The sequence below is a fragment of the Falco cherrug genome, chromosome 3, assembly GCF_023634085.1.
Source record: "Falco cherrug isolate bFalChe1 chromosome 3, bFalChe1.pri, whole genome shotgun sequence".
In the NCBI taxonomy this organism is placed as follows: domain Eukaryota; kingdom Metazoa; phylum Chordata; class Aves; order Falconiformes; family Falconidae; genus Falco; species Falco cherrug.
The window spans coordinates 94,189,883-94,206,517 of record NC_073699.1 but is presented as its reverse complement, the minus strand read 5'-3'; the positions used below and the strand labels follow the sequence as shown (position 1 = coordinate 94,206,517).

The following is a 16,635-nucleotide window of genomic DNA, read 5'->3' as shown; positions in this document are numbered from 1 at the left end:
GTGTGTTTCACAAGTCCAAAACCACCATCCTGGGGTCTTTGCCTGACTGCCATCCACAGCATAGACAAGAGAATTTCACCCAGCAATAACTTGCTCTGAGATCACTGACTTAGTGTGTTATACTAAAACATCATTTTTCAGGTAATATCTAAATTTGAGTAACCAATCTTTTCTCTCCGCTAAGCTTATTTTCAAATACATAGCTGCCCTTTTCCTTTCTCCTTGTCCAGCTGCCTGATACTGGATGCAGGAACTTTACCCATTTGCCACTGCCTGTAACAGCTTTTAAGAAAAAACTGGCCACAAGACCTGCTTTTCTGATCTAATTAACAAAGAAAAAACATCTGTAGGTTTGCCTTTGCTTTGGATTCTCTTCTCTTAGAGGGAGGTGTTCTACCCAGTATTTCATGGTCTGTCTACAACAAAAAGCAGAAAACTCGAGTAGAGGATTTTTCCTCCTCTGCTACATTTTCAGAAGCCTGTGCTGCTCCAGGTGCCATCCAGAGTCTCACGCTGTACAGCTAAGTGTGCAAAGGGTAATTTTAGCATGTGTCTTCTATTCACTAACTGATCACATAACAAGTGGCATGTTTCAGAGGCCACGAGAGCTCCCTGAGCTGCAGGGCTGAGTGTTCACACACAGCTACACTATGCATAACACCAGTGAACATCATGTCATTTGTCCAATTTTTACATATACTGCAGCTGAATACTAAAAAGGGAATCAAGAAATCACCCGCTTTTGTTTGCAATTTACACAGACATATAAGTACACACAAGCAGAGTATACATCCATAATAAATACATCATACAGCAATGTGAAGCGCAGATCAGGCCACATGAATCAAATTATTGTCATTTAAAATGTTCCCATCCTCAAAAGGATCTGAAAGAAACAGAATGCAGTGAGACTTTACTAATGGGATAAGTTCCCTCAATACAGAAAGTTTTTTTCTGCTCCAGCTCCCTTCTTTATTAGTGCTGAACATCCAAGCACTTGGTCAGCTGTATCACAATTTTGACTGTGTGTGGTTTTTTCCGGTGTACATCATCTCCAACTACCAATAAGCTGCCTGAGCAGATGTGCATTGTCAGTCCATCTTTATTCCCTTGTTTTCTGCCCCAATTCTTCTTCAAAGGTTACCTGAGCAGCAGAAAACATGTAAGCAGGACACTGTCTGCAGTTCAAAATAATCACTGTCTAGTTCCTGCAATGCCAAGACAGTAGAGTAATACAACAATCATTTGTAAATTAAAATTGCACTCTATAGTGCCGTCATAGCACAAAATGAAGGCAATCTCGGTGCTTTTCCTGGCACGACTGTATGACAGAAGCAGAGGCAGGAGCAGACCAAAGCACTGATCACCTGGAAGAGAATTTAGACAGGATAGGGCAGAAGCAGCAAACAACTGGTACTGAGAAGATTAATACAAATTGACATGTCACCCATACTTACGCATCTCACTATGTACTGCAGATCAACAAAACCTACATAGTTAAAATGCATACACAATGCTTACTGAATATACAGCATTTGGAATTTACAACTCTGATCCATTTTATAAGATGGCTGTGAAAAAATATTTTAAATTTATTTAAAAAGCAAATGATTATTTCAAAAGCAGGATTTTGTATGGAGCCTCGAAAAAAATTTTTTGACAAACTGCTTTATTCCTCCACAGCAAATTACTTCAGCTTTATTTCAGCAGAGGCTATTTCGCAAACGCAAAGAATAAATGAATCCCACAAGCATTACAAAACTTCCGCTGTAAAAATGTAAATTGATTATCCCTCCATTAATATCTCACTAAACAGCAACACTTTAGAAGCAATCATTCTTCTGTTGCTCGCAACATAAAAGCCAAATGATATTTTCTCCATAAATCATCTGGCTATTACAAGATTAGTGTAAAAAGGGGTTGGGTCTACGACAATAAAGTCTTTAGATCATCTTGCAAGCAGGTTTACAAATGCCACACTGGTGTTTTCATCTCTTCTGTGCTGGAAGTAACACCCAACATTTGTTCATATGACTGCTTAAGAGAAGAGCAGGTTTCTGCACTAGATTTTAACTGCTACCACCAGCCTGTGTCTACTTGATTTTCATATAACAGTGATTAAAAATACAAAATAACTTTTAATATTCTTTTATTAGCTGTCCTGTAGCACATCTTTATGGAAGTGTTGGGCCTTCTCCTAGAGTGGATCAAGGCCAATAAAAACAGAATGAAGAATAACAGTGTTTTAAAACATTATTTGTGACTTTTTCAGGCCAGCATGAAGATAAATTTCTTTACAGAAGCATCAGTTCCAGCAAATAAAAGTTGCTACCCTAAATACACCACAATGGACAGCCAGATGTCGACTTCCATGACTTGACTAAACTACATGTCCCTCCAATGTTAATCCCCCCTCCAGTGAAATGAAGAGGGAAATCTCTTCTCTTCCTATATAATTGATCTAGTTAATTTCTGATCACCCACCTTCCACTTCAGTAGTATTTTTGCATGCCTGTGCCCAAAATTAAGACATACATTTCATCTCTACTTTGAATTGCATTAACCTTCTGATTTGTACATTCTGTGTCCTCTTCTCCCTTTATTCTAGGGTCATGCATTGGACTTCATATGCATGTTGTATTGCTACACTCAAAATTCACCTCACTTGCAACACAGGCATTATTTTCCATAAAACTGTGACTGATGTGAGGATGTTTAAGCACGCACCGCTTCACTCACATTTATGTATATACAAACAGCCAATTAATACACACAGACACAAGCATGCAGAAGCCTCTGCCTCCGCTGGGAACTGTTGCCTTTCTTCGCTTTTCTAGATTTGCACAATCCTCAGCTCTGCCTTTCCATGCAGCAATTAAAAAAGGTAAAGTATTTCAGGATCTAACTACTTGGAGAGAAGCCACAACACTTATTAATTAGATCAGTATCCAGCTGAGGTCTGTGCATGCTCAGTTTTACAGAAGTATCAACACGATCATGTCAACTCCAGCACCACAGATATAGGTCCTCTGCTGTAATTGCTGCAAAGAGGCTCAGAGTCACTCTGTTGAGGGATGAGGGCACAGTGCTGGCAGACCTGGGTACCCATCCAGTCGTGGCCTAACTCTGCCTGGATCCAGCCTCCCAACATATGTTCGAGCACCATGGATACTGCTCTGACTTGTACCAGCAGGCAGGAATCAGCAGAACTAGGGAAACCTAAGCTATGCTCTCTCCCCATATTCATCCTATTAACACAGGCCACGGAAAGAGGAACGTGTCCCAGACATGATGACAGAGGCTCTACGCTATCAGGGAAGCTGCATACAGCTAATATAATGGAGCAACCTCCTAGGAGCTGACAATGCCGCAACATATTTGTTATTTGATTCTTCTATATCCCTAGTGGCACACTTAAAATACTAAACACTTTAAGCTTCCAGTCTCTCTCGCTTATAATTTCTCTATAGCCAAAGAAGTATAGTCTCATCCAATACTATGCAGTATTTTGCCATGTAATATAAAACTGCTGATCATATCTATTTGCTAGGTCAAGAAAGCTAAGTTACTTCTGCTACAAATGCAGCACTAAATCAGTCATGCATTATAGTTGCATTTTCATCTGCTTTTATGCATCAGTCAAAAAACTGTTTGCAAAGTTCTGAGTACAAAATATTTGCTGATAGCGACACTCAAAAAGAGGAAGAAAGCACATATGTTGATTTTAGATCACAGGTTGACTGTGCAGCGTAGGGAGTCTCTTTAAGGCATAAAAATTGTCTCTTTAAGGCATAAACGGAGGAAATTTGATATGCAAGTCACTGAGAGAGAACCTTACAACGTCATTTTTACAGTCACTATTTCCTGACTCACTTTCACTGGACAAATGCAATTATCTTTACATTGTAGGATCTTTCAGATCACATATATATATTTGGAACTACCTTCTTGGAAACTTATGTTTCAGATCCTTGAAGCGCTGCAAACTTTTCCTAGACTACTCTTTTTACTAATGTTTCTGGACTCTCTGAGCCTTTTCTCAAAACTAGGCCATATTAGAGTTGTGATCTGATGCTCTAACTCATGCTGAGTGGTTCTTTATGCATCAGTGGCCTAGTGTATTCCTTCAGTGAAGAAAGTTAAGGCATCAGTGTCTGACCTTCAGTTGCCCCCACTACCTCAACTGATCACAACACCTTTGCATTCCAATGTCCATGTGATGAAGCAACAAAATTCTCATTTTGAGCACTGATTTTTTAATAGTGCAGACTCAAAACAGGTAAATTCTTCCAAAATTCAACTGCTTACTTACTGATAAGGAAAATTGTATCTCCTTACCTCCACAGTGCTGTCAGCCATCACTGGTTCTGAACTGGTAATCTCAAAATAAATTTTTTGTGGCGTTTCACTTGTTGATTTGTGTGGTTCCCTGCAGCACTGATCAGGTGTCAGGGCTGCTCCCCTGACTCACACTTAATGACAAACTTTGAAAAAATGAAATCTACAGGGACTCCCAAAATTTTAAGATAATTGCTATTCAAGCACCTAAAACCAATCTGAATATTATAAAGACAGGCTGACCTGCTGTTTAGACACCTGGTGTTACACAAGGGTAGAAGGCTGATAAGAAGTAACAGTCTAGTCCAATTCTGTCTGGAAAAAGAGGCATAAACACAGAAATGCTAATGTGAAATGTTGCAATACATGATCTCTTCTGAGATTAGGACAGACCTATCATTACACAGTCATGCGCAGTCTACCTCTGCTTAAGCATACCTCAGCACCCTCCCTGAACCTTCAGTTCTAAGCCTAAGCCACAAGCCTTTCCATATTTTAGTATCACACTAGGTGCCCTAGTTTCTCCTCTAAAAAAAAAAAAGGCATATCTCATAGACAATACATAATTAAGGCTTTATCAGTTGAAGGTATACCCAGCTGCACCGCAGGTCACCCATTCTGCAATACTCTGCACACTGTATACAGCGAGTCAACAACGTGCAAACTATCCTGAATAATTTCTGGAAGAGTCTTTCCTTCTAATGTGCCTCTGCAAGCCACCAGAATTCTGCAATCTGGACTGCAATTCTGCCTTTCTTAGTGAGATGTCCATGAAATCACGGTCGGAGTGACTAGTTTTCTACAGACTTAGGCTGTTACTTTTACAAAGGATAAGGACAGTGCGAAAGAAGATGCTCTTTCCCAGACCTGCTCTAGAAAAGATGCCCTGCCATTAGCTCAACCTGGCAACTCCATCGTGCCAGCAATGGATTATTTATATTCTATTGAGGGCTTCTGTAACACAGCCAATTGGAAAATAACATCAAATCCATTCTTCATTAGCCGCAGTGCACTTTCTAGTGCACATTACTTTTATTCATCCTAGCCAGGCACCCTGTCCTGTACCACCACACAAGCTCTGTTACACACATCACCACGTTATTCCTTGCTCCACTCTAGAAAAAATCATTGATCCAACACCCAAAACAGGTTTGCCATAGATTGGATCCCAGTAACCAGAAGCAAACTACACAACTCTAGCAGCTGGCAACATGCACATGAACCTGCATAAAATTAAACAGCTGACCTAATCTCTACCCCATGCTTCAAAGGAACCATTCCCTTCCCTCTCTTCTCTCTAGACACAGGAAAGGTCACCTTACATGTGTGTTACAGTCTAGTTGCAGGCAGTGCCTATTACACAGCACATGGGTACAATTTAGTTTTGTATTCTTCTGAATAGATGTCCACATGCATCTACATATCTCCTCTGTTCGCTTTGGTTTATTTTTCCTGTTGCGGATTTTAACATCAGCAGTCTGGAATGCACTGTTGAGACTGAGAATTTAGCTCTTTAGTCCAGATCACTTTGGTTTCATGTAAACAAGTAATGTGATTTGGATTTCATGACAGGCAAACCTCTAAGATGAATAATCAGCATTGATGTTTAGACTATTTTTGGCCACCTGCAAGCCTGTCAGTTCTGACTGGAGGGACCCACAGATGTCCCAGAATATAGGATATACCAACATCAGTGTCCGAAGACTCAGTCACTCAGTCCATCTGGAGTATGTCATTTTTAATGGGATCTTTGTGTTAATAAGAGCTTCCCTTGTTACTGAAGACTAAACGTACAGACTAAATCAGATTAAGTGCTTCTGAAGAATTCAACAGACAATTTGGCAAAAGGCAATTTTCATATTCAGAAGTGAAATTCCAGCTAGAATACTTCTGTTATGTCCTAAAATGTTTCCTGTAAAACTACATCCTAAATCACCTAATGCGTGGTAGTGAGACTTATAAGTGAAGAGGTCATTCTGCCTACGCAGGTGTCCCGATATTACTAGCTACATGCCTTTGAGCTGCTTTATTTACAGATTTCTGAAATTAGGAAAACTTAAGAATCTTGGACTCTGTGAAACTACACATGAACGACACTTGTAGGCATGATTCTTGCAAGACTGGACACAAAGGTGTGCACAGACACCAGAAAGCCTACCTGTGCCACGGAAGGTACCACGCGCAGCCATCCGCGGGCTGGAGCACACCGCATGCACCGTGTGAGCCTACTGCTTTCCGCACCTACCAAGCTATACACCAGCAGAGCTCCACTTCATTCAGGCATCGCTCCTCACCCTCTTGGGACTCAGACTTGGCAGCTGGGAAGGAGGCTCAGCAGCCCCAGGCAAAGGCATCGCCGCAGCTCCTCTCAGAGTCCTCCAGCTACTAACGGCCAAGGATGTGCTGCATGTAGGAATCTCTACTAGCTCAGGAGTGGGAAAGTCAGTTCAGGTAAGATTGAAACATAACAGCCAATGATACTGCCATGTGCCTTTTTATTGTCCCCCTCCCCCCACATCCTATGTTATTTAAAAATTTTAATAGATGATTTGGTAGAGAAAAGAGATCATATTTATCTGATGAGGCATTTCCAAGTCAGAAGCAGATATCAAATGAAAAGCGTATTGTATACTCTCTGTCAAATGAAGGCGTACATAATTATTACTAGATTGTCTACTGCAATTTTTATTAAGAAACTCCTGAAACTAAGTGGTATCATTTCTAGATGGAAGTTTAAATTTGCCATAATGAAAGAGTTGTGAAGTTTAAAATAACAAAGAAAGGAATACATTTAACACCTGCTGAAGGAAGTTAAGCAGCTGCAGAATAATAATCTTTCTTTTTACAGAATTTTTAAGTGTGTGACAGGATGAATCACATTTTGATTACATCTTTATCAATAAAGTTTCTCCCTAAGTCCTGATGAAAATGTTTGCAGTCTAACACCTCAAGGGAAAAAAAAAAAAAAAAAAAAAGGCTGAGCAGAGAAACTTCAGTTATTTTTATGGAATACAAGTCAGACAAACAGTGAGCCAAGATTTTAGAAAATTGATTCTGTACTTTCACGCTTGGAATTTTAAAATTGGCAAGACTCTCAGCAAACACATGCTAAATTTGGATGGCCATAGTGATAAAAGCTCTGGGAAAAAAAATATCTGTTGATAAAGCTGGTTGGCAAATTGTGCCATGTAGGCAATCTCCTATGAAAGTGGAGATAAAAGCTTCAGAGTAAAGAAACAAACTTACCATGATTTGATTAAGTCTAGCACCTACCATTGTCTACAGAAAAAAGGAAAGCAAAATTTTGAGGCTGGAATCTCTCTGGCACCTCACAGATGCGCAGCAGGGAGCAGAAGCTTGTTTTAGCACAAGTGAAAAGAACAGCAAGGCAAGTGAATTGTGAAGGAGCACCAAGCCTTCTGACTTCTGACTTTTTTAGTTAGTCATACACGGGATTTGCAACTAAGGCACTGGTTTTTAATCTGTAATACTGTACGATTTTCAACAGGACTAAGTCTTTCTGCTTAAGCCAAGAACTGGCAAGTACCTGTCCAAAGAAACATGGGAAACAGACATTGACACCAGCCACAGTACTGAAAGAAGTCCTAGAGGCACAAACCACTGCCGACGATTGTGAGGTTTGCAGACCTTTTTTGTTTTTCCTTGTATACAGGGAGATTCACTGCATAAGAAATGTGGGGAATAAATCCACTGCTGCCTTGACCATCTCCTCAAAAAAGGGAGGTTTTACAGGTAAAACACAGAACTAGCAGTCCCATCTCTAGAAGTCTGCACTACAGATTGTCCCCAGTACTGCATGTCCTGCAGTAAAATGGTTTCCAAATTTATAAGCTGATTGGGACAGAGCTGCAATGGAGGTTTAATATTAAAAGGACTCATCATTGCATCACTATTCAACTATCAAAGGTACCTAAGTGAGAAGAGAAGAAGGTTTCTTAAAAAAATTAAAGGCAGAACCAAAGTCCTATTCAAAGTAATAACAGTAATCACAGAATCACACCTGACAGTCTAATTTGTCCCTGAATTCATAAATAAAATTATTATTTTTTCATTCAGCAGTAACCATTACTAAATATCGCCATTTACAATTAAAAGCACCATCATAACTGAAGAGAAAAAGAGATTTAAAGTAAGATCTTGAGAGAAATTGTTTTTCAAAGGCTGTGAGGGGAGAAAAGCTATAAGAGAGAAATTTTGTAGCTGAAGAGCCTAAATAAGAAACCCACTATCAGAGTGAGGAAGGGGAATCCACGAGGAGAAAGAAAAGTGTGAGCTGCTAGCGAAGTAGGGGCACGCTGGGTCAGCAAGATAAGAGAGGAAAATGCATAACAGATTTTGAAGAGGGTTTTATTAATCCTTTACAAGTTAGGTGTGTTTGTTAGAAAGTGATTAAAATAAGGCAATATATAATGGAAAAGATTATCTTTCAATAGTTTGATAGGTTGTTGCATAGGTGTTATATCCATTAATTGCTTCAGTACTTTCAATGGAGTTTACATGGCTCAGAAAAAAATATACACCTAGGCAGATGCAGAATACAAAAAATGCACCAGGGGAACCTCAGCATTGTGAGCTACTAATTAACATGCTGTCACTTAAGAGGTGCTTAAAGCCTCCTCCTTCCCTATGACACTAAAGGATTTCGCACAGTGCTTCTGCAGTCGTTCAGCGGAGTGTCTTGCAAGATCAAGGCCTTTGCCAATAAAGCATATCTGTATCAGTACTAACTCGGTAATAGTACTTCTTAGTAGAGCAGTAAGTGTATTTCCACCTCCTGCTGACTACACTGCCTACATAACCAAACCTGCATTCCATCATGTGGAGAGGTGCGAAATAAAGTTGAGAACGTGACAAAAATGCAATAGCTCCTCCTAGGTTTGAGGCTGGAGTTGAGTATGAAGGGTGGGTATGGTCAGAAGCCTGAAAGGAGGGAACTCAACCAAAATCCAAACTGCAGCCAGGAAAGCCTGGCAACTTGTGGTCTGGAGAGCAGCTATGGTTTTTGTCTGCTTTCCTTCCATGGGCAGACAGACTGACTCACACACATACATTCCTTTTATGTAGGAAATAATTGATAACCACTCACGGGTCATTCTGAATGACATTTTGATCTTATATCAAAATCATTCATCTTGATAGAAGAAAGAAATTCTTTTACATTGAGAACAATCACTTACTGGAATAACTTTTCCAGGGATGTGATAGAGTCCCCATCAGTGTAGATTTTCAAGGTGTGATTGGACAGCGTGCTAGATAACCTTATCTGGGCTCCCTTTCCCACAAAAAAAGTTGGACCAGATGATCTTTCAAGCTCCTTTCCAACCTGGGCTGCTTTACGATTTTCAGCAAAATAAGAAAACCACAGAATTAGAATTGTAAGAGATGTTTTCATGAAGGTAAAGTGTAATAATTGAGAGAGGTGTGTGGGATGATCAGCGTAACCAGCTACAGGACTTTGAGTTAGAAACGTGATTTCTGCCTCTTGCAGAGTTCTCCATTTGAAACACACATTATTCTCATTTAGTACACTATGAGGATTAGGGTAGTGTCGATAGTTATGTCTCTCACAGGATGTTGTGAAGACTGATTTGTACACATACATTATTTCAAAAATGCAAGACAGAAGAATAATGTTATGCATCATTAGCACTGGAGAATATAATACAGTTTTATATTAACTCACCATTCCACATACAGCTAGTAAATTGCTACTCAAAAGGTCTCTTCTCCTTCCAATGTTCCTCCCAGATTTCTTCCAACTCCCAAACTGGTTATTGAGCAAGTTGTAATGTCATTTTAAAAGACTAACAGCTTCCCTAGGGGAAGAAAAATCTGAAGACAAAACATCACAAGCAAGTTCTCCCATGAAAACACTTCCATGCAGATACTTAGAAAAGCTGAAATAAAATTACAGCAGAGACAATGGCTTTTCTGGTACATTCTCAACTGTGCTTAAAATGACCAAGAAATGTAACCCTATACAATAAAAGAGGCCAGCTTTATGGGACTGTCTCCTGATTGAATTAAAAAATACATTTGCCTGCTAATGAGAATCTACAAAACTGAAAAAAATACTCTTTCCCCCTCATATGCAACACATTTTTCAAGCAGAAAACACAAGAAATACTGTGCCATTAAAACTATCACTGTGATAGGTAATTACCTGAGCATCATAACCAATAGAACTCCTCTGTGTCATCAAAAGAAATAGAAGACAAAATTAAACCTACCATCTAGCCATAATTTAGTGTTTCATGATTAAATTTATTGAGCCCTTTTCCACAATTGATTGATATACCTTGATTTCACAATTAAATAAATTAAATTATTTGAAATGCTAAGCCATTTTCTCCACAGGACTAAACTGGCATTGTCACCCTGTTTATTTTCACCCTGTTCAGGCTGGTAGAGAGTCTGCGCTATGGATTTTCTGATCCATCTGCACCCTTCTAGCCCTTGAATAAAACCACAGCCTTACACAGAAACGATTAAACACATGTGCCTCCAGGTCTCATACAACAGCTCAATCCCTCATTTTTAAGCCAGCTGGGCTCCTGTTTCATTGTAATCACTATCAGCTCTTCTGCCTATAGGGAAAACAGGACACAGATGACCCCATGCCCAAACGAAATGAACTCTTCTGAAGCCAGGACTGTCTTCTGGCCAAGTATTTTATTTACATCTCATTAAACTAATAGGCATTTCAGTTCCCATTTAGTTCTCCCCAGTTTTTCAGGTGCTGCTGTACTGTGCTGCTAATACTAATGGGCCAGTTCAGATTGCTGACCTCGCCAGCAGTGCCACCGCTCCCTCACACCTGGTGCCACAGGTTTGAAACACCACAGAAGTGTTGTCTTTAAGCCACAAAAGTTCCAGGTCATGCTCTCTGTAATGATGGATTGATCTGACTGATCAAAAATGTTGACTGTAGAGAAAAATGCTCAGGTAATTGGACTCAGAGATCAGCACTGATGGCAAACCCCCCCCCCCCAATTTTTTTTTTTTTTTTTTAAAAGCTGGGTAGTGATGGAGAACACAAGGAAGATGGAGGCTAGAGCACAGGCCCTGTGGGGCGGGACACAGCTTGGAGGACCTAATAGCTGCCTTCTAGTACCTACAAGGAGGTTACGGAAAAGACAGGGTCAGCCTCTTTACAGCAGTGCACAGCAGGAGGATGAGTGACAACAGTAAATCAAGACTAACTGAGGTTCAGACCGGATATTCGAGAAGACTTTTTCACCATGAGGAATAGTCAAGCAGTGGGGCAGGTTGCCCAGGGAGGCTGTGAGATCTCCATCCTTGGAGATTTCCAAGAGCAGACTGGATAAAACCCTGAGTGAACCAGCCTGAAGTCATTGTCAGCTGTGCTTTTAGCAGAAGGTTGGATGACAGAACCAAAATCAGGACCAGGTCTTTAGCTTCAGGGCATGGGAAAGGCTGGAAAACAAGTCAGGCAGGGGCATGAGCATGAGCCAGCTGCAGCAACATACCTTCTGGAAACAGGGATTTTATCTAGGCTTGAAAGAGTACAAAGAGAGGAAACTTGCATAAAGAGTTTGAATAGTTTAAACAACTTATTTTAATGGCAATACTAGGCAATACAATTCTAAGCACAAAGAAATAATCTCAAAGTCTTTAGAATTTTATTAGGTACAAAAATAATCAAGTTATAGAAACGTATCAATGTTCAAAGATAATCACTTTAAAGAGTCCACAATTTAATAAAAAATGTAATACAAAAGTTTACTATACAACTTAAAGTCATTGTAAGTCTGGTTTTTTGCTGTGTAAGTTCTACCTGAAAAGATTATTTTGTCTAAGCAATTTTATAGGAATCGTACAGAAAAATCTCCCTCAGTCATGTTTTCTCCCAGGTTCATGACCAGCTAACTTGCACTCACATAACAGTGTCTGTTTCAGAAACACACCTACCAAATTTTCCAGGCATCAGAGATGGCTCTTTGGTTTTCTATGAAATAGTGCTACGCTGGAAGTTAATAGTAAGTATCATCACACACAGACACATACACTGGTGATAATAAATATCATCATACACAGGTGATGACATAAACAGAGTTCTTTCCGATTGAAAGCATCAAGCAGTGGAACACTCATTTGTGAAGTGGTGATTAAAACAGTAAGAGGATACCGCCCAAAGCAAATACAAAGTGAAGTCAAGCCATACGCTAAGGGGTTTCCTTAGTTTGGTTGATTCTAGTGTGATGGAGTGGTTGCAGCTCTTTGGATCTTGTATAAGAAAAGTTAACAGAAATCAGCAGCTTTTGAGAAAACATAGTGAATATGGAGCTGAGACACCACATGGACAAGTCAGGGGAACACAGTTCCCACTGGGAAGATGGGTCCAGAAACCACAAGCAAAGAAACTGCCTCTGTCTCTACTGTGTTTGCAGAAACTGAACTCTACAGACTGCTGCAGGAAGAAAGGTCTGGCACAGACCCTGGGGCATCTTTCTAGGACAAACAACTCAGCAAGGTTCCCAAAGTCCCCCTTTTTCAGTCCAAAAAGAGGCAACACAAAAAATGACCTAATTCTAAATAGTTTATTTTCTAAATTCTGAATGTTATAGGTTTACTCAATGCTTGAAGAAGCCAGTAAGTTCTGGAGTCCATTTTCCTCCAGTGCCCATACAAATATCCCCAGCTTCTCAGAAATGCTGGCATATGAATCATTAATAATTTAAGGGAGAAGAAGGAATTTCATCAGATAAAGCAGGAGGGAAACACCCACTATTTTGTTCATTTTATTATGTTCAAGAAATGCACAAGTCCATTTGGGAGTTTAGAAGAAAACCGCAATGGAAAGTGATTCTTTAAAAAAGAAACCACCACAGATTTCCCATTGACATCATAATACAATCCATGCCATTTTATCTTTTTTCAAGGGTGCTACTGCATCATTGAGCAACAGAATGCAATGGGGAGTTAGGTGCTGGGGAGGAAAAGGGGGCAGTGTAGGGACAGCTACTGACTGTTATGACAGCTATTGATCTTCTGCACACAGGCATGATGGCTGTATACAGTATTTTTTTGGTGAAGCAGTTCATCTGTCATTTATTCCTCAATCTAATCTCCAAACATACTGCCATTACCCAATTCCTATCAAGCTGTGCTAAATGACTCTTTCCGCAGGAGCTTACAGGGCATGACCTACTCCTCCTCTGGCAGCACCGCAGGCATGTCTCTGTCTGTAGCCCTGACAGCTTTCTGCAGCCATCCTTAGCATCCTTTCAAACCAAATTCTTTCTGTCTCCTTTGGAATTGCAGGACAGGCAGACAATAGGGAAGTGGGAAGATGCTAATTGCAAATTAGCTGTGCTGCAAGTCTTCCCCACCTCATTTTTATCTCATCAGTACCTTCTCACCCCTTGCTTTTCTGGCTGCACTAGACTGTGTCTTCACTGAATTCACAAAAATGCTTGGAATCATTGCTGGTGTGACAGACAAACAGTAACCATATTCTTGGCTTGAAAAAGCAATTTCAAGTCTCTGTGTCCTAGGCGTTTCTCAGCTCAAGGAGCACAAAGTGGATTTAAACACTCCCTTTACAGCACAAAATTTTAATGCAATCAGGTTTCAGAAGATCTGTTTTTTTAAAAAAAGTCAAACAACTGTTTGCAAATATGGGGATACAGGGAAAAAAGGGCAATAGCCTGCAGCAAAAATGCCCAGATTTCAGAGCCCTGAAAAAAAATATATTCTCAAGTTACTGAATTACACCACACAAGAACACATGAACAGCTGTTTTGGGCCAGACCAAAGGCCTATATAGCCCTGTCCTGTCTGCAACAAAAAATATCCCCCTACCACACAAATCCAGACACACAGTTAAACAGCGTTGATAAATGGATACCTTAAGTTAGAAAACAAATCAATGTGCATGTGTATTAGCACAAACCTCTAATACCCTCCTGGTTTCCAATTTGTTTTCAATACAAAGCACTCCTGAGATGCATGTTGCTTCTATGTATTTTTCATGTCCCAGTATACTCCTCCGCATTAACTCATCCAGTCTCCCCACATGAACTTCTGGCATCTTTGTCACCCTCCAGCAAAGATTTTCTGCTTCTGTGAAACTGGTTCCTAGTGGTTTCATTTGAAGCATGCTTCCCTCTTTACTAGAAGGCCTGAAACCATCCTCCTCCTCTACCTATCCTCCTCAACCCGGCCATGACTGTCTAGATCTCTACCATAGATCTCTCCCAGAACTGGTTTCCCCTGAATTTTCTCTGAACTTCCTGCATATCCTTGTTCAAATGGAAATCCTAGCCTGTGTGTAGGCTTTCAGCCTACACACAAAAGGCAGCCTGAAAGCCCACAGCTTCATCTCCCTTCCCACATGCCATTCAAGGACTGGTAAGGTGGCAGCAGCATGGTGGAGCCACAACTTCCTATCCTTGCCACTGGGTATCAACTTTCCAAAGACGAGAGTGGAAACAACACAAGGCCTACAGCACATTTATATCAAGTGCAGCACAGAGTAAACCATTCTCCTGACAAGTGTCAAGGTGACCCAGCAGGGATTGGGGGCTGCCCTCCAGCCCTCCCCCTCCAGTGCTAACCTGCCCCAAGGCACCAGAAGTGCCATGCGTGCTTTGCAAATGCAGCTCTGTTCCAGGGACAGGGCGGTATGCACACATCTCTCTCCCTGACTATGCATCCAGATCTGTCTATAGATCAGAAATCATGTTTATTTATTTCAAATGAGAATTCCAATTATAGCACCAAATTATTCTGAGGGGGTAACAACAAAGATGCTGCTTTTGGTCCAACATGGATTTATTTCAAAGCGATTTCCAACACGATGCTAAGCAGCAGAAGTTGTAGAATCGTACAACACAAGGCGGGCTGCCAACGCCAAGCTCTCTGCAGCTGAGCAGGCAGAAGTTCAACATAAACAAAAATAACTGAAAAGGAAAACTGGAGGGAGAGGGTGGGAAAGGGGCTAGGCAGACAAACAGCAAAGGCCAATCCTGAGGAAAAAAAAACAAAACACCACAACAAAACCACAGAAACATTCTCAGCAAGGAGAGAGTACACCCCCTATTTAAAACACAGCACAAAGAAGCATCCCAGAATGGGCTTGTTTCAGCACTGCTAGGAATTGTGAGAGCCAGCAGAAGATTTTAGGTTCAGCTGCGCCTCAGATAAGCTACTTTACAGGCTCAGAAACTGGGCACACATTTTCAGAAGGCAGGAGGTCAACCATCAGTGTGGCTGAAAGTGAAGCACTCAGGAAAGCAGGAGCAGAATTAGTAGCACATTTTCTAACTCTTATTAAAAGAAGAGCATTTAGTTCACAGAGCTAATTGTTTAAAAATTAAGACAAACTTATTTAGTCACATTTGCAGTTGGGACTCTGGCCTCTCCGGTGCCTGTGCCACTCACTGGGAAAGGCCACAGCACTGTAATTTCAGAAAGAATTTGGAATTAGGAATTTGTGTGATCCACACCCATCAAGTGGCAAACTACAGTGGAACAGGTCAGGTTTTGCAGACAATTTACTTGGTTTATTTACTTCAGAAACATCTGCTATGTTGATACTGTAGTCAAAGCTAACACCTCGAGTGTTTGCTAGAGACTGCTCCTTGATGGGTTCTGCAGCCACAGCCCAGGAAGATCAGCTGCTAAAAACACTGCTGGAAAAGATGGAGAGATGGACTCCTCTAGGCTAACACCGTGACCAAGGGCTGATCTGAGGTGGTCACAAAGAACCAAGCTCTCTTCAGTGCTCCTAGGCCAGTAGAACAAATGCTTTGGTAACTTAAGGGCAGTTTTTACTGAGCTGTTATCATTAGTTGCTATTTTGTGTCATTAATACATTGCACCTTAGCAGGAGTTCAATGGAATTTCAGGGAAAAGGCACCTGAAAAGGCACTACTGCAAATGAGGATCCAAGCTGAGCTCAGGGAGCACTGGAATGAAAGGTCTTAGGTCATTACCTTAAGGAGGTGGTAGGAACGTCTCTTAAAAATGGCTTTGCTACCAGTTCCATGTATGATTTAGATAGTGCTTCTAGTCTGTTGCCCACAAATCACTGAAGTGACCAAAGGAAAAAAATAAGCGCTTACTTCTACGCACACAGAAACAAAATGAGAAAGACCACCCTGCCCCCCTGAAACTAGGTATTCAAAGTATAGTCCAAAATTTTTCACAGAACTGGAGTATCACAGAATGGTCCGGGTTGGAAGGGACCTCTGGAGATCACCTAGTCCAACCCCTACTGAAGCAGGGTCTCCTAGGGCTGCACAGTCACAT

At 40.8% G+C, this 16,635-nt stretch overlaps 1 protein-coding gene across 7 annotated transcripts in view; it reads right to left on the bottom strand.

The window, feature by feature from the left end:
- FARS2 (phenylalanyl-tRNA synthetase 2, mitochondrial) overlaps positions 1–16,635 on the bottom strand; it is a 249,579-nt gene that overhangs the window by 45,978 nt on the left and 186,966 nt on the right. The window lies entirely within an intron of this gene.